Source organism: Mercurialis annua, linkage group LG7 (genome assembly GCF_937616625.2).
Source record: "Mercurialis annua linkage group LG7, ddMerAnnu1.2, whole genome shotgun sequence".
Lineage (NCBI taxonomy): Eukaryota > Viridiplantae > Streptophyta > Magnoliopsida > Malpighiales > Euphorbiaceae > Mercurialis > Mercurialis annua.
Window position 1 is genome coordinate 30337984 of NC_065576.1, and position 13316 is coordinate 30351299.

Consider the following 13316-nt stretch of genomic DNA (forward strand, 5'->3'; position numbering starts at 1 on the left):
AATAGAAAAAACGCAGTTCAAAAAAAGCGCAAAAGGGGTGCAACACGAGGACTTCCCAGGAGGTCACCCATCCTAGTACTGCTCTCGCCCAAGCACGTTTGACTTCGGAGTTCTGATGGGATCCGGTGCATTAGTGCTGGTATGATCGCACCCGTCATACCTTGCACGATCATCGCATATATCCGCTGCCTTGCAACTCATTCAACTAAAATAAAAACTATCTTTAAAAGTACGTTTTGGTCCGTGAACTTTTTCCATATTTCCCGTTTGGTCCCTGAATTGCAATTCATCGTTACTCGTTACTCGTTCTGTTTGTCTCTCGGCGATAGTAATAATAGAAAAAACGCAGTTCAAAAAAAGCGCAAAAGGGGTGCAACACGAGGACTTCCCAGGAGGTCACCCATCCTAGTACTGCTCTCGCCCAAGCACGTTTGACTTCGGAGTTCTGATGGGATCCGGTGCATTAGTGCTGGTATGATCGCACCCGTCATACCTTGCACGATCATCGCATATATCCGCTGCCTTGCAACTCATTCAACCAAAATAAAAGCTATCTTTAAAAGTACGTTTTGGTCCCTGAACTTTTTCCATATTTCCCGTTTGGTCCCTGAATTGCAATTCATCGTTACTCGTTACTCGTTACTCGTTCTGTTTGTCTCTCGGCGATAGTAATAATAGAAAAAACGCAGTTCAAAAAAAGCGAAAAAGGGGTGCAACACGAGGACTTCCCAGGAGGTCACCCATCCTAGTACTGCTCTCGCCCAAGCACGTTTATCTTCGGAGTTCTGATGGGATCCGGTGCATTAGTGCTGGTATGATCGCACCCGTCATACCTTGCACGATCATCGCATATATCCGCTGCCTTGCAACTCATTCAACCAAAATAAAAGCTATCTTTAAAAGTACGTTTTGGTCCCTGAACTTTTTCCATATTTCCCGTTTGGTCCCTGAATTGCAATTCATCGTTACTCGTTACTCGTTACTCGTTCTGTTTGTCTCTCGGCGATAGTAATAATAGAAAAAACGCAGTTCAAAAAAAGCGCAAAAGGGGTGCAACACGAGGACTTCCCAGGAGGTCACCCATCCTAGTACTGCTCTCGCCCAAGCACGTTTGACTTCGGAGTTCTGATGGGATCCGGTGCATTAGTGCTGGTATGATCGCACCCGTCATACCTTGCACGATCATCGCATATATCCGCTGCCTTGCAACTCATTCAACCAAAATAAAAACTATCTTTAAAAGTACGTTTTGGTCCCTGAACTTTTTCCATATTTCCCGTTTGGTCCCTGAATTGCAATTCATCGTTACTCGTTACTCGTTCTGTTTGTCTCTCGGCGATAGTAATAATAGAAAAAACGCAGTTCAAAAAAAGCGAAAAAGGGGTGCAACACGAGGACTTCCCAGGAGGTCACCCATCCTAGTACTGCTCTCGCCCAAGCACGTTTATCTTCGGAGTTCTGATGGGATCCGTTGCATTAGTGCCGGTATGATCGCACCGGTCATACCTTGCACGATCATCGCATATATCCGCTGCCTTGCAACTCATTCAACCAAAATAAAAACTATCTTTAAAAGTACGTTTTGGTCCCTGAACTTTTTCCATATTTCCCGTTTGGTCCCTGAATTGCAATTCATCGTTACTCGTTACTCGTTACTCGTTCTGTTTGTCTCTCAGCGATAGTAATAATAGAAAAAACGCAATTCAAAAAAAGCGAAAAAGGGGTGCAACACGAGGACTTCCCAGGAGGTCACCCATCCTAGTACTGCTCTCGCCCAATCACGTTTAACTTCGGAGTTTTGATGGGATCCGGTGCATTAGTGCTGGTATGATCGCACCCGTCATACCTTGCACGATCATCGCATATATCCGCTGCCTTGCAACTCATTCAACCAAAATAAAAACTATCTTTAAAAGTACGTTTTGGTCCCTGAACTTTTTCCATATTTCCCGTTTGGTCCCTGAATTGCAATTCATCGTTACTCGTTACTCGTTACTCGTTCTGTTTGTCTCTCGGCGATAGTAATAATAGAAAAAACGCAGTTCAAAAAAAGCGAATAAGGGGTGCAACACGAGGACTTCCCACGAGGTCACCCATCCTAGTACTGCTCTCGCCCAAGCACGTTTAACTTCGGAGTTCTGATGGGATCCGGTGCATTAGTGCTGGTATGATCGCACCCGTCATACCTTGCAAGATCATCGCATATATCCGCTGCCTTGCAACTCATTCAACCAAAATAAAAACTATCTTTAAAAGTACGTTTTGGTCCCTGAACTTTTTCCATATTTCCCGTTTGGTCCCTGAATTGCAATTCATCGTTACTCGTTACTCGTTACTCGTTCTGTTTGTCTCTCGGCGATAGTAATAATAGAAAAAACGCAGTTCAAAAAAAGCGAAAAAGGGGTGCAACACGAGGACTTCCCAGGAGGTCACCCATCCTAGTACTGCTCTCGCCCAAGCACGTTTATCTTCGGAGTTCTGATGGGATCCGGTGCATTAGTGCTGGTATGATCGCACCCGTCATACCTTGCACGATCATCGCATATATCCGCTGCCTTGCAACTCATTCAACCAAAATAAAAACTATCTTTAAAAGTACGTTTTGGTCCCTGAACTTTTTCCATATTTCCCGTTTGGTCCCTGAATTGCAATTCATCGTTACTCGTTACTCGTTACTCGTTCTGTTTGTCTCTCGGCGATAGTAATAATAGAAAAAACGCAGTTCAAAAAAAGCGAAAAAGGGGTGCAACACGAGGACTTCCCAGGAGGTCACCCATCCTAGTACTGCTCTCGCCCAAGCACGTTTAACTTCGGAGTTCTGATGGGATCCGGTGCATTAGTGCTGGTATGATCGCACCCGTCATACCTTGCACGATCATCGCATATATCCGCTGCCTTGCAACTCATTCAACCAAAATAAAAGCTATCTTTAAAAGTACGTTTTGGTCCCTGAACTTTTTCCATATTTCCCGTTTGGTCCCTGAATTGCAATTCATCGTTACTCGTTACTCGTTACTCGTTCTGTTTGTCTCTCGGCGATAGTAATAATAGAAAAAACGCAGTTCAAAAAAAGCGAAAAAGGGGTGCAACACGAGGACTTCCCAGGAGGTCACCCATCCTAGTACTGCTCTCGCCCAAGCACGTTTAACTTCAGAGTTCTGATGGGATCCGGTGCATTAGTGCCGGTATGATCGCACCGGTCATACCTTGCACGATCATCGCATATATCCGCTGCCTTGCAACTCATTCAACCAAAATAAAAACTATCTTTAAAAGTACGTTTTGGTCCCTGAACTTTTTCCATATTTCCCGTTTGGTCCCTGAATTGCAATTCATCGTTACTCGTTACTCGTTACTCGTTCTGTTTGTCTCTCGGCGATAGTAATAATAGAAAAAACGCAGTTCAAAAAAAGCGAAAAAGGGGTGCAACACGAGGACTTCCCACGAGGTCACCCATCCTAGTACTGCTCTCGCCCAATCACGTTTAACTTCGGAGTTTTGATGGGATCCGGTGCATTAGTGCTGGTATGATCGCACCCGTCATACCTTGCACGATCATCGCATATATCCGCTGCCTTGCAACTCATTCAACCAAAATAAAAACTATCTTTAAAAGTACGTTTTGGTCCCTGAACTTTTTCCATATTTCCCGTTTGGTCCCTGAATTGCAATTCATCGTTACTCGTTACTCGTTACTCGTTCTGTTTGTCTCTCGGCGATAGTAATAATAGAAAAAACGCAGTTCAAAAAAAGCGAAAAAGGGGTGCAACACGAGGACTTCCCAGGAGGTCACCCATCCTAGTACTGCTCTCGCCCAAGCACGTTTATCTTCGGAGTTCTGATGGGATCCGGTGCATTAGTGCTGGTATGATCGCACCCGTCATACCTTGCACGATCATCGCATATATCCGCTGCCTTGCAACTCATTCAACCAAAATAAAAACTATCTTTAAAAGTACGTTTTGGTCCCTGAACTTTTTCCATATTTCCCGTTTGGTCCCTGAATTGCAATTCATCGTTACTCGTTACTCGTTACTCGTTCTGTTTGTCTCTCGGCGATAGTAATAATAGAAAAAACGCAGTTCAAAAAAAGCGAAAAAGGGGTGCAACACGAGGACTTCCCAGGAGGTCACCCATCCTAGTACTGCTCTCGCCCAAGCACGTTTAACTTCGGAGTTCTGATGGGATCCGGTGCATTAGTGCTGGTATGATCGCACCCGTCATACCTTGCACGATCATCGCATATATCCGCTGCCTTGCAACTCATTCAACCAAAATAAAAGCTATCTTTAAAAGTACGTTTTGGTCCCTGAACTTTTTCCATATTTCCCGTTTGGTCCCTGAATTGCAATTCATCGTTACTCGTTACTCGTTCTGTTTGTCTCTCGGCGATAGTAATAATAGAAAAAACGCAGTTCAAAAAAAGCGAAAAAGGGGTGCAACACGAGGACTTCCCAGGAGGTCACCCATCCTAGTACTGCTCTCGCCCAAGCACGTTGATCTTCGGAGTTCTGATGGGATCCGGTGCATTAGTGCTGGTATGATCGCACCCGTCATACCTTGCACGATCATCGCATATATCCGCTGCCTTGCAACTCATTCAACCAAAATAAAAGCTATCTTTAAAAGTACGTTTTGGTCCCTGAACTTTTTCCATATTTCCCGTTTGGTCCCTGAATTGCAATTCATCGTTACTCGTTACTCGTTCTGTTTGTCTCTCGGCGATAGTAATAATAGAAAAAACGCAGTTCAAAAAAAGCGAAAAAGGGGTGCAACACGAGGACTTCCCAGGAGGTCACCCATCCTAGTACTGCTCTCGCCCAAGCACGTTGATCTTCGGAGTTCTGATGGGATCCGGTGCATTAGTGCTGGTATGATCGCACCCGTCATACCTTGCACGATCATCGCATATATCCGCTGCCTTGCAACTCATTCAACCAAAATAAAAACTATCTTTAAAAGTACGTTTTGGTCCCTGAACTTTTTCCATATTTCCCGTTTGGTCCCTGAATTGCAATTCATCGTTACTCGTTACTCGTTACTCGTTCTGTTTGTCTCTCGGCGATAGTAATAATAGAAAAAACGCAGTTCAAAAAAAGCGAAAAAGGGGTGCAACACGAGGACTTCCCAAGAGGTCACCCATCCTAGTACTGCTCTCGCCCAAGCACGTTTAACTTCGGAGTTCTGATGGGATCCGGTGCATTAGTGCTGGTATGATCGCACCCGTCATACCTTGCACGATCATCGCATATATCCGCTGCCTTGCAACTCATTCAACCAAAATAAAAGCTATCTTTAAAAGTACGTTTTGGTCCCTGAACTTTTTCCATATTTCCCGTTTGGTCCCTGAATTGCAATTCATCGTTACTCGTTACTCGTTCTGTTTGTCTCTCGGCGATAGTAATAATAGAAAAAACGCAGTTCAAAAAAAGCGAAAAAGGGGTGCAACACGAGGACTTCCCAGGAGGTCACCCATCCTAGTACTGCTCTCGCCCAAGCACGTTGATCTTCGGAGTTCTGTTGGGATCCGGTGCATTAGTGCTGGTATGATCGCACCCGTCATACCTTGCACGATCATCGCATATATCCGCTGCCTTGCAACTCATTCAACCAAAATAAAAACTATCTTTAAAAGTACGTTTTGGTCCCTGAACTTTTTCCATATTTCCCGTTTGGTCCCTGAATTGCAATTCATCGTTACTCGTTACTCGTTCTGTTTGTCTCTCGGCGATAGTAATAATAGAAAAAACGCAGTTCAAAAAAAGCGAAAAAGGGGTGCAACACGAGGACTTCCCAGGAGGTCACCCATCCTAGTACTGCTCTCGCCCAAGCACGTTTAACTTCGGAGTTCTGATGGGATCCGGTGCATTAGTGCTGGTATGATCGCACCCGTCATACCTTGCACGATCATCGCATATATCCGCTGCCTTGCAACTCATTCAACCAAAATAAAAACTATCTTTAAAAGTACGTTTTGGTCCCTGAACTTTTTCCATATTTCCCGTTTGGTCCCTGAATTGCAATTCATCGTTACTCGTTACTCGTTACTCGTTCTGTTTGTCTCTCGGCGATAGTAATAATAGAAAAAACGCAGTTCAAAAAAAGCGAAAAAGGGGTGCAACACGAGGACTTCCCAAGAGGTCACCGATCCTAGTACTGCTCTCGCCCAAGCACGTTTAACTTCGGAGTTCTGATGGGATCCGGTGCATTAGTGCTGGTATGATCGCACCCGTCATACCTTGCACGATCATCGCATATATCCGCTGCCTTGCAACTCATTCAACCAAAATAAAAACTATCTTTAAAAGTACGTTTTGGTCCCTGAACTTTTTCCATATTTCCCGTTTGGTCCCTGAATTGCAATTCATCGTTACTCGTTACTCGTTACTCGTTCTGTTTGTCTCTCGGCGATAGTAATAATAGAAAAAACGCAGTTCAAAAAAAGCGAAAAAGGGGTGCAACACGAGGACTTCCCAGGAGGTCACCCATCCTAGTACTGCTCTCGCCCAAGCACGTTTAACTTCGGAGTTCTGATGGGATCCGGTGCAATAGTGCTGGTATGATCGCACCTGTCATACCTTGCACGATCATCGCATATATCCGCTGCCTTGCAACTCATTCAACCAAAATAAAAACTATCTTTAAAAGTACCTTTTGGTCCCTGAACTTTTTCCATATTTCCCGTTTGGTCCCTGAATTGCAATTCATCGTTACTCGTTACTCGTTACTCGTTCTGTTTGTCTCTCGGCGATAGTAATAATAGAAAAAACGCAGTTCAAAAAAAGCGAAAAAGGGGTGCAACACGAGGACTTCCCACGAGGTCACCCATCCTAGTACTGCTCTCGCCCAATCACGTTTAACTTCGGAGTTTTGATGGGATCCGGTGCATTAGTGCTGGTATGATCGCACCCGTCATACCTTGCACGATCATCGCATATATCCGCTGCCTTGCAACTCATTCAACCAAAATAAAAACTATCTTTAAAAGTACGTTTTGGTCCCTGAACTTTTTCCATATTTCCCGTTTGGTCCCTGAATTGCAATTCATCGTTACTCGTTACTCGTTACTCGTTCTGTTTGTCTCTCGGCGATAGTAATAATAGAAAAAACGCAGTTCAAAAAAAGCGAAAAAGGGGTGCAACACGAGGACTTCCCAGGAGGTCACCCATCCTAGTACTGCTCTCGCCCAAGCACGTTTATCTTCGGAGTTCTGATGGGATCCGGTGCATTAGTGCTGGTATGATCGCACCCGTCATACCTTGCACGATCATCGCATATATCCGCTGCCTTGCAACTCATTCAACCAAAATAAAAACTATCTTTAAAAGTACGTTTTGGTCCCTGAACTTTTTCCATATTTCCCGTTTGGTCCCTGAATTGCAATTCATCGTTACTCGTTACTCGTTACTCGTTCTGTTTGTCTCTCGGCGATAGTAATAATAGAAAAAACGCAGTTCAAAAAAAGCGAAAAAGGGGTGCAACACGAGGACTTCCCAGGAGGTCACCCATCCTAGTACTGCTCTCGCCCAAGCACGTTTAACTTCGGAGTTCTGATGGGATCCGGTGCATTAGTGCTGGTATGATCGCACCCGTCATACCTTGCACGATCATCGCATATATCCGCTGCCTTGCAACTCATTCAACCAAAATAAAAGCTATCTTTAAAAGTACGTTTTGGTCCCTGAACTTTTTCCATATTTCCCGTTTGGTCCCTGAATTGCAATTCATCGTTACTCGTTACTCGTTCTGTTTGTCTCTCGGCGATAGTAATAATAGAAAAAACGCAGTTCAAAAAAAGCGAAAAAGGGGTGCAACACGAGGACTTCCCAGGAGGTCACCCATCCTAGTACTGCTCTCGCCCAAGCACGTTGATCTTCGGAGTTCTGATGGGATCCGGTGCATTAGTGCTGGTATGATCGCACCCGTCATACCTTGCACGATCATCGCATATATCCGCTGCCTTGCAACTCATTCAACCAAAATAAAAACTATCTTTAAAAGTACGTTTTGGTCCCTGAACTTTTTCCATATTTCCCGTTTGGTCCCTGAATTGCAATTCATCGTTACTCGTTACTCGTTCTGTTTGTCTCTCGGCGATAGTAATAATAGAAAAAACGCAGTTCAAAAAAAGCGAAAAAGGGGTGCAACACGAGGACTTCCCAAGAGGTCACCCATCCTAGTACTGCTCTCGCCCAAGCACGTTTAACTTCGGAGTTCTGATGGGATCCGGTGCATTAGTGCTGGTATGATCGCACCCGTCATACCTTGCACGATCATCGCATATATCCGCTGCCTTGCAACTCATTCAACCAAAATAAAAGCTATCTTTAAAAGTACGTTTTGGTCCCTGAACTTTTTCCATATTTCCCGTTTGGTCCCTGAATTGCAATTCATCGTTACTCGTTACTCGTTCTGTTTGTCTCTCGGCGATAGTAATAATAGAAAAAACGCAGTTCAAAAAAAGCGAAAAAGGGGTGCAACACGAGGACTTCCCAGGAGGTCACCCATCCTAGTACTGCTCTCGCCCAAGCACGTTGATCTTCGGAGTTCTGATGGGATCCGGTGCATTAGTGCTGGTATGATCGCACCCGTCATACCTTGCACGATCATCGCATATATCCGCTGCCTTGCAACTCATTCAACCAAAATAAAAACTATATTTAAAAGTACGTTTTGGTCCCTGAACTTTTTCCATATTTCCCGTTTGGTCCCTGAATTGCAATTCATCGTTACTCGTTACTCGTTCTGTTTGTCTCTCGGCGATAGTAATAATAGAAAAAACGCAGTTCAAAAAAAGCGAAAAAGGGGTGCAACACGAGGACTTCCCAGGAGGTCACCCATCCTAGTACTGCTCTCGCCCAAGCACGTTTAACTTCGGAGTTCTGATGGGATCCGGTGCATTAGTGCTGGTATGATCGCACCCGTCATACCTTGCACGATCATCGCATATATCCGCTGCCTTGCAACTCATTCAACCAAAATAAAAACTATCTTTAAAAGTACGTTTTGGTCCCTGAACTTTTTCCATATTTCCCGTTTGGTCCCTGAATTGCAATTCATCGTTACTCGTTACTCGTTACTCGTTCTGTTTGTCTCTCGGCGATAGTAATAATAGAAAAAACGCAGTTCAAAAAAAGCGAAAAAGGGGTGCAACACGAGGACTTCCCAAGAGGTCACCGATCCTAGTACTGCTCTCGCCCAAGCACGTTTAACTTCGGAGTTCTGATGGGATCCGGTGCATTAGTGCTGGTATGATCGCACCCGTCATACCTTGCACGATCATCGCATATATCCGCTGCCTTGCAACTCATTCAACCAAAATAAAAACTATCTTTAAAAGTACGTTTTGGTCCCTGAACTTTTTCCATATTTCCCGTTTGGTCCCTGAATTGCAATTCATCGTTACTCGTTACTCGTTCTGTTTGTCTCTCGGCGATAGTAATAATAGAAAAAACGCAGTTCAAAAAAAGCGAAAAAGGGGTGCAACACGAGGACTTCCCAGGAGGTCACCCATCCTAGTACTGCTCTCGCCCAAGCACGTTTAACTTCGGAGTTCTGATGGGATCCGGTGCAATAGTGCTGGTATGATCGCACCTGTCATACCTTGCACGATCATCGCATATATCCGCTGCCTTGCAACTCATTCAACCAAAATAAAAACTATCTTTAAAAGTACCTTTTGGTCCCTGAACTTTTTCCATATTTCCCGTTTGGTCCCTGAATTGCAATTCATCGTTACTCGTTACTCGTTACTCGTTCTGTTTGTCTCTCGGCGATAGTAATAATAGAAAAAACGCAGTTCAAAAAAAGCGAAAAAGGGGTGCAACACGAGGACTTCCCAGGAGGTCACCGATCCTAGTACTGCTCTCGCCCAAGCACGTTTAACTTCGGAGTTCTGATGGGATCCGGTGCATTAGTGCTGGTATGATCGCACCCGTCATACCTTGCACGATCATCGCATATATCCGCTGCCTTGCAACTCATTCAACCAAAATAAAAACTATCTTTAAAAGTACGTTTTGGTCCCTGAACTTTTTCCATATTTCCCGTTTGGTCCCTGAATTGCAATTCATCGTTACTCGTTACTCGTTCTGTTTGTCTCTCGGCGATAGTAATAATAGAAAAAACGCAGTTCAAAAAAAGCGAAAAAGGGGTGCAACACGAGGACTTCCCAGGAGGTCACCCATCCTAGTACTGCTCTCGCCCAAGCACGTTTAACTTCGGAGTTCTGATGGGATCCGGTGCATTAGTGCTGGTATGATCGCACCCGTCATACCTTGCACGATCATCGCATATATCCGCTGCCTTGCAACTCATTCAACCAAAATAAAAACTATCTTTAAAAGTACGTTTTGGTCCCTGAACTTTTTCCATATTTCCCGTTTGGTCCCTGAATTGCAATTCATCGTTACTCGTTACTCGTTACTCGTTCTGTTTGTCTCTCGGCGATAGTAATAATAGAAAAAACGCAGTTCAAAAAAAGCGAAAAAGGGGTGCAACACGAGGACTTCCCAAGAGGTCACCGATCCTAGTACTGCTCTCGCCCAAGCACGTTTAACTTCGGAGTTCTGATGGGATCCGGTGCATTAGTGCTGGTATGATCGCACCCGTCATACCTTGCACGATCATCGCATATATCTGCTGCCTTGCAACTCATTCAACCAAAATAAAAACTATCTTTAAAAGTACGTTTTGGTCCCTGAACTTTTTCCATATTTCCCGTTTGGTCCCTGAATTGCAATTCATCGTTACTCGTTACTCGTTCTGTTTGTCTCTCGGCGATAGTAATAATAGAAAAAACGCAGTTCAAAAAAAGCGAAAAAGGGGTGCAACACGAGGACTTCCCAGGAGGTCACCCATCCTAGTACTGCTCTCGCCCAAGCACGTTTAACTTCGGAGTTCTGATGGGATCCGGTGCATTAGTGCTGGTATGATCGCACCCGTCATACCTCGCACGATCATCGCATATATCCGCTGCCTTGCAACTCATTCAACCAAAATAAAAACTATCTTTAAAAGTACCTTTTGGTCCCTGAACTTTTTCCATATTTCCCGTTTGGTCCCTGAATTGCAATTCATCGTTACTCGTTACTCGTTACTCGTTCTGTTTGTCTCTCGGCGATAGTAATAATAGAAAAAACGCAGTTCAAAAAAAGCGAAAAAGGGGTGCAACACGAGGACTTCCCAGGAGGTCACCGATCCTAGTACTGCTCTCGCCCAAGCACGTTTAACTTCGGAGTTCTGATGGGATCCGGTGCATTAGTGCTGGTATGATCGCACCCGTCATACCTTGCACGATCATCGCATATATCCGCTGCCTTGCAACTCATTCAACCAAAATAAAAACTATCTTTAAAAGTACGTTTTGGTCCCTGAACTTTTTCCATATTTCCCGTTTGGTCCCTGAATTGCAATTCATCGTTACTCGTTACTCGTTCTGTTTGTCTCTCGGCGATAGTAATAATAGAAAAAACGCAGTTCAAAAAAAGCGAAAAAGGGGTGCAACACGAGGACTTCCCAGGAGGTCACCCATCCTAGTACTGCTCTCACCCAAGCACGTTTAACTTCGGAGTTCTGATGGGATCCTGTGCATTAGTGCTGGTATGATCGCACCGGTCATACCTTGCACGATCATCGCATATATCCGCTGCCTTGCAACTCATTCAACCAAAATAAAAACTATCTTTAAAAGTACGTTTTGGTCCCTGAACTTTTTCCATATTTCCCGTTTGGTCCCTGAATTGCAATTCATCGTTACTCGTTCTGTTTGTCTCTCGGCGATAGTAATAATAGAAAAAACGCAGTTCAAAAAAAGCGAAAAAGGGGTGCAACACGAGGACTTCCCAGGAGGTCACCGATCCTAGTACTGCTCTCGCCCAAGCACGTTTAACTTCGGAGTTCTGATGGGATCCGGTGCATTAGTGCTGGTATGATCGCACCCGTCATACCTTGCACGATCATCGCATATATCCGCTGCCTTGCAACTCATTCAACCAAAATAAAAACTATCTTTAAAAGTACGTTTTGGTCCCTGAATTGCAATTCATCGTTACTCGTTACTCGTTACTCGTTCTGTTTGTCTCTCGGCGATAGTAATAATAGAAAAAACGCAGTTCAAAAAAAGCGAAAAAGGGGTGCAACACGAGGACTTCCCAGGAGGTCACCCATCCTAGTACTGCTCTCGCCCAAGCACGTTTAACTTCGGAGTTCTGATGGGATCCGGTGCATTAGTGCTGGTATGATCGCACCCGTCATACCTTGCACGATCATCGCATATATCCGCTGCCTTGCAACTCATTCAACCAAAATAAAAACTATCTTTAAAAGTACGTTTTGGTCCCTGAACTTTTTCCATATTTCCCGTTTGGTCCCTGAATTGCAATTCATCGTTACTCGTTACTCGTTCTGTTTGTCTCTCGGCGATAGTAATAATAGAAAAAACGCAGTTCAAAAAAAGCGAAAAAGGGGTGCAACACGAGGACTTCCCAGGAGGTCACCCATCCTAGTACTGCTCTCGCCCAAGCACGTTTAACTTCGGAGTTCTGATGGGATCCGGTGCATTAGTGCTGGTATGATCGCACCCGTCATACCTTGCACGATCATCGCATATATCCGCTGCCTTGCAACTCATTCAACCAAAATAAAAACTATCTTTAAAAGTACGTTTTGGTCCCTGAACTTTTTCCATATTTCCCGTTTGGTCCCTGAATTGCAATTCATCGTTACTCGTTACTCGTTACTCGTTCTGTTTGTCTCTCGGGGATAGTAATAATAGAAAAAACGCAGTTCAAAAAAAGCGAAAAAGGGGTGCAACACGAGGACTTCCCAGGAGGTCACCCATCCTAGTACTGCTCTCGCCCAAGCACGTTTATCTTCGGAGTTCTGATGGGATCCGGTGCATTAGTGCTGGTATGATCGCACCCGTCATACCTTGCACGATCATCGCATATATCCGCTGCCTTGCAACTCATTCAACCAAAATAAAAACTATCTTTAAAAGTACGTTTTGGTCCCTGAACTTTTTCCATATTTCCCGTTTGGTCCCTGAATTGCAATTCATCGTTACTCGTTACTCGTTCTGTTTGTCTCTCGGCGATAGTAATAATAGAAAAAACGCAGTTCAAAAAAAGCGAAAAAGGGGTGCAACACGAGGACTTCCCAGGAGGTCACCCATCCTAGTACTGCTCTCGCCCAAGCACGTTTAACTTCGGAGTTCTGATGGGATCCGGTGCATTAGTGCTGGTATGATCGCACCCGTCATACCTTGCACGATCATCGCATATATCCGCTGCCTTGCAACTCATTCAACCAAAATA

The 13316-nt window shown here is 44.5% G+C and overlaps 40 non-coding genes across 40 annotated transcripts; all 40 read right to left on the minus strand.

The window, feature by feature from the left end:
* Positions 1–34: 34 nt before the first annotated feature.
* On the minus strand, positions 35–153 carry LOC126657831 (5S ribosomal RNA). Its single transcript, XR_007633442.1, has one exon. It is a non-coding gene; the product is annotated as a 5S ribosomal RNA (ribosomal RNA).
* A 214-nt stretch (positions 154–367) lies between these two features.
* On the minus strand, positions 368–486 carry LOC126657832 (5S ribosomal RNA). The gene has a single exon (XR_007633443.1). It is a non-coding gene; the product is annotated as a 5S ribosomal RNA (ribosomal RNA).
* A 221-nt stretch (positions 487–707) lies between these two features.
* Positions 708–826, minus strand: LOC126658075 (5S ribosomal RNA). The gene has a single exon (XR_007633676.1). It is a non-coding gene; the product is annotated as a 5S ribosomal RNA (ribosomal RNA).
* Positions 827–1047: 221 nt separating this feature from the next.
* On the minus strand, positions 1048–1166 carry LOC126657833 (5S ribosomal RNA). Its single transcript, XR_007633444.1, has one exon. It is a non-coding gene; the product is annotated as a 5S ribosomal RNA (ribosomal RNA).
* A 214-nt stretch (positions 1167–1380) lies between these two features.
* On the minus strand, positions 1381–1499 carry LOC126658732 (5S ribosomal RNA). The gene has a single exon (XR_007634308.1). It is a non-coding gene; the product is annotated as a 5S ribosomal RNA (ribosomal RNA).
* A 221-nt stretch (positions 1500–1720) lies between these two features.
* Positions 1721–1839, minus strand: LOC126658719 (5S ribosomal RNA). Its single transcript, XR_007634296.1, has one exon. It is a non-coding gene; the product is annotated as a 5S ribosomal RNA (ribosomal RNA).
* A 221-nt stretch (positions 1840–2060) lies between these two features.
* LOC126659320 (5S ribosomal RNA) lies at positions 2061–2179 on the minus strand. The gene has a single exon (XR_007634865.1). It is a non-coding gene; the product is annotated as a 5S ribosomal RNA (ribosomal RNA).
* A 221-nt stretch (positions 2180–2400) lies between these two features.
* On the minus strand, positions 2401–2519 carry LOC126658077 (5S ribosomal RNA). The gene has a single exon (XR_007633677.1). It is a non-coding gene; the product is annotated as a 5S ribosomal RNA (ribosomal RNA).
* Positions 2520–2740: 221 nt separating this feature from the next.
* Positions 2741–2859, minus strand: LOC126657975 (5S ribosomal RNA). The gene has a single exon (XR_007633581.1). It is a non-coding gene; the product is annotated as a 5S ribosomal RNA (ribosomal RNA).
* A 221-nt stretch (positions 2860–3080) lies between these two features.
* Positions 3081–3199, minus strand: LOC126658546 (5S ribosomal RNA). The gene has a single exon (XR_007634129.1). It is a non-coding gene; the product is annotated as a 5S ribosomal RNA (ribosomal RNA).
* A 221-nt stretch (positions 3200–3420) lies between these two features.
* On the minus strand, positions 3421–3539 carry LOC126658782 (5S ribosomal RNA). The gene has a single exon (XR_007634356.1). It is a non-coding gene; the product is annotated as a 5S ribosomal RNA (ribosomal RNA).
* A 221-nt stretch (positions 3540–3760) lies between these two features.
* Positions 3761–3879, minus strand: LOC126658078 (5S ribosomal RNA). The gene has a single exon (XR_007633678.1). It is a non-coding gene; the product is annotated as a 5S ribosomal RNA (ribosomal RNA).
* Positions 3880–4100: 221 nt separating this feature from the next.
* Positions 4101–4219, minus strand: LOC126657987 (5S ribosomal RNA). The gene has a single exon (XR_007633592.1). It is a non-coding gene; the product is annotated as a 5S ribosomal RNA (ribosomal RNA).
* Positions 4220–4433: 214 nt separating this feature from the next.
* LOC126658621 (5S ribosomal RNA) lies at positions 4434–4552 on the minus strand. Its single transcript, XR_007634202.1, has one exon. It is a non-coding gene; the product is annotated as a 5S ribosomal RNA (ribosomal RNA).
* Positions 4553–4766: 214 nt separating this feature from the next.
* LOC126658623 (5S ribosomal RNA) lies at positions 4767–4885 on the minus strand. Its single transcript, XR_007634203.1, has one exon. It is a non-coding gene; the product is annotated as a 5S ribosomal RNA (ribosomal RNA).
* Positions 4886–5106: 221 nt separating this feature from the next.
* LOC126659322 (5S ribosomal RNA) lies at positions 5107–5225 on the minus strand. The gene has a single exon (XR_007634867.1). It is a non-coding gene; the product is annotated as a 5S ribosomal RNA (ribosomal RNA).
* Positions 5226–5439: 214 nt separating this feature from the next.
* LOC126658795 (5S ribosomal RNA) lies at positions 5440–5558 on the minus strand. The gene has a single exon (XR_007634368.1). It is a non-coding gene; the product is annotated as a 5S ribosomal RNA (ribosomal RNA).
* A 214-nt stretch (positions 5559–5772) lies between these two features.
* LOC126658000 (5S ribosomal RNA) lies at positions 5773–5891 on the minus strand. The gene has a single exon (XR_007633604.1). It is a non-coding gene; the product is annotated as a 5S ribosomal RNA (ribosomal RNA).
* Positions 5892–6112: 221 nt separating this feature from the next.
* On the minus strand, positions 6113–6231 carry LOC126658583 (5S ribosomal RNA). Its single transcript, XR_007634165.1, has one exon. It is a non-coding gene; the product is annotated as a 5S ribosomal RNA (ribosomal RNA).
* Positions 6232–6452: 221 nt separating this feature from the next.
* LOC126658319 (5S ribosomal RNA) lies at positions 6453–6571 on the minus strand. Its single transcript, XR_007633908.1, has one exon. It is a non-coding gene; the product is annotated as a 5S ribosomal RNA (ribosomal RNA).
* Positions 6572–6792: 221 nt separating this feature from the next.
* LOC126658783 (5S ribosomal RNA) lies at positions 6793–6911 on the minus strand. Its single transcript, XR_007634357.1, has one exon. It is a non-coding gene; the product is annotated as a 5S ribosomal RNA (ribosomal RNA).
* Positions 6912–7132: 221 nt separating this feature from the next.
* Positions 7133–7251, minus strand: LOC126658079 (5S ribosomal RNA). The gene has a single exon (XR_007633679.1). It is a non-coding gene; the product is annotated as a 5S ribosomal RNA (ribosomal RNA).
* A 221-nt stretch (positions 7252–7472) lies between these two features.
* Positions 7473–7591, minus strand: LOC126658012 (5S ribosomal RNA). The gene has a single exon (XR_007633615.1). It is a non-coding gene; the product is annotated as a 5S ribosomal RNA (ribosomal RNA).
* A 214-nt stretch (positions 7592–7805) lies between these two features.
* On the minus strand, positions 7806–7924 carry LOC126658625 (5S ribosomal RNA). Its single transcript, XR_007634205.1, has one exon. It is a non-coding gene; the product is annotated as a 5S ribosomal RNA (ribosomal RNA).
* A 214-nt stretch (positions 7925–8138) lies between these two features.
* LOC126659323 (5S ribosomal RNA) lies at positions 8139–8257 on the minus strand. The gene has a single exon (XR_007634868.1). It is a non-coding gene; the product is annotated as a 5S ribosomal RNA (ribosomal RNA).
* A 214-nt stretch (positions 8258–8471) lies between these two features.
* LOC126658626 (5S ribosomal RNA) lies at positions 8472–8590 on the minus strand. The gene has a single exon (XR_007634206.1). It is a non-coding gene; the product is annotated as a 5S ribosomal RNA (ribosomal RNA).
* Positions 8591–8804: 214 nt separating this feature from the next.
* LOC126658023 (5S ribosomal RNA) lies at positions 8805–8923 on the minus strand. The gene has a single exon (XR_007633626.1). It is a non-coding gene; the product is annotated as a 5S ribosomal RNA (ribosomal RNA).
* A 221-nt stretch (positions 8924–9144) lies between these two features.
* Positions 9145–9263, minus strand: LOC126658584 (5S ribosomal RNA). Its single transcript, XR_007634166.1, has one exon. It is a non-coding gene; the product is annotated as a 5S ribosomal RNA (ribosomal RNA).
* Positions 9264–9477: 214 nt separating this feature from the next.
* On the minus strand, positions 9478–9596 carry LOC126658320 (5S ribosomal RNA). Its single transcript, XR_007633909.1, has one exon. It is a non-coding gene; the product is annotated as a 5S ribosomal RNA (ribosomal RNA).
* Positions 9597–9817: 221 nt separating this feature from the next.
* On the minus strand, positions 9818–9936 carry LOC126658523 (5S ribosomal RNA). The gene has a single exon (XR_007634107.1). It is a non-coding gene; the product is annotated as a 5S ribosomal RNA (ribosomal RNA).
* Positions 9937–10150: 214 nt separating this feature from the next.
* On the minus strand, positions 10151–10269 carry LOC126658035 (5S ribosomal RNA). The gene has a single exon (XR_007633637.1). It is a non-coding gene; the product is annotated as a 5S ribosomal RNA (ribosomal RNA).
* Positions 10270–10490: 221 nt separating this feature from the next.
* Positions 10491–10609, minus strand: LOC126658585 (5S ribosomal RNA). Its single transcript, XR_007634167.1, has one exon. It is a non-coding gene; the product is annotated as a 5S ribosomal RNA (ribosomal RNA).
* A 214-nt stretch (positions 10610–10823) lies between these two features.
* On the minus strand, positions 10824–10942 carry LOC126658046 (5S ribosomal RNA). Its single transcript, XR_007633648.1, has one exon. It is a non-coding gene; the product is annotated as a 5S ribosomal RNA (ribosomal RNA).
* Positions 10943–11163: 221 nt separating this feature from the next.
* On the minus strand, positions 11164–11282 carry LOC126658524 (5S ribosomal RNA). Its single transcript, XR_007634108.1, has one exon. It is a non-coding gene; the product is annotated as a 5S ribosomal RNA (ribosomal RNA).
* Positions 11283–11496: 214 nt separating this feature from the next.
* LOC126658788 (5S ribosomal RNA) lies at positions 11497–11615 on the minus strand. Its single transcript, XR_007634362.1, has one exon. It is a non-coding gene; the product is annotated as a 5S ribosomal RNA (ribosomal RNA).
* A 207-nt stretch (positions 11616–11822) lies between these two features.
* LOC126658525 (5S ribosomal RNA) lies at positions 11823–11941 on the minus strand. Its single transcript, XR_007634109.1, has one exon. It is a non-coding gene; the product is annotated as a 5S ribosomal RNA (ribosomal RNA).
* A 190-nt stretch (positions 11942–12131) lies between these two features.
* On the minus strand, positions 12132–12250 carry LOC126658057 (5S ribosomal RNA). Its single transcript, XR_007633659.1, has one exon. It is a non-coding gene; the product is annotated as a 5S ribosomal RNA (ribosomal RNA).
* Positions 12251–12464: 214 nt separating this feature from the next.
* On the minus strand, positions 12465–12583 carry LOC126658069 (5S ribosomal RNA). Its single transcript, XR_007633670.1, has one exon. It is a non-coding gene; the product is annotated as a 5S ribosomal RNA (ribosomal RNA).
* A 221-nt stretch (positions 12584–12804) lies between these two features.
* On the minus strand, positions 12805–12923 carry LOC126658080 (5S ribosomal RNA). Its single transcript, XR_007633680.1, has one exon. It is a non-coding gene; the product is annotated as a 5S ribosomal RNA (ribosomal RNA).
* A 214-nt stretch (positions 12924–13137) lies between these two features.
* LOC126658081 (5S ribosomal RNA) lies at positions 13138–13256 on the minus strand. The gene has a single exon (XR_007633681.1). It is a non-coding gene; the product is annotated as a 5S ribosomal RNA (ribosomal RNA).
* Between the last annotated feature and the right edge of the window lie 60 nt (positions 13257–13316).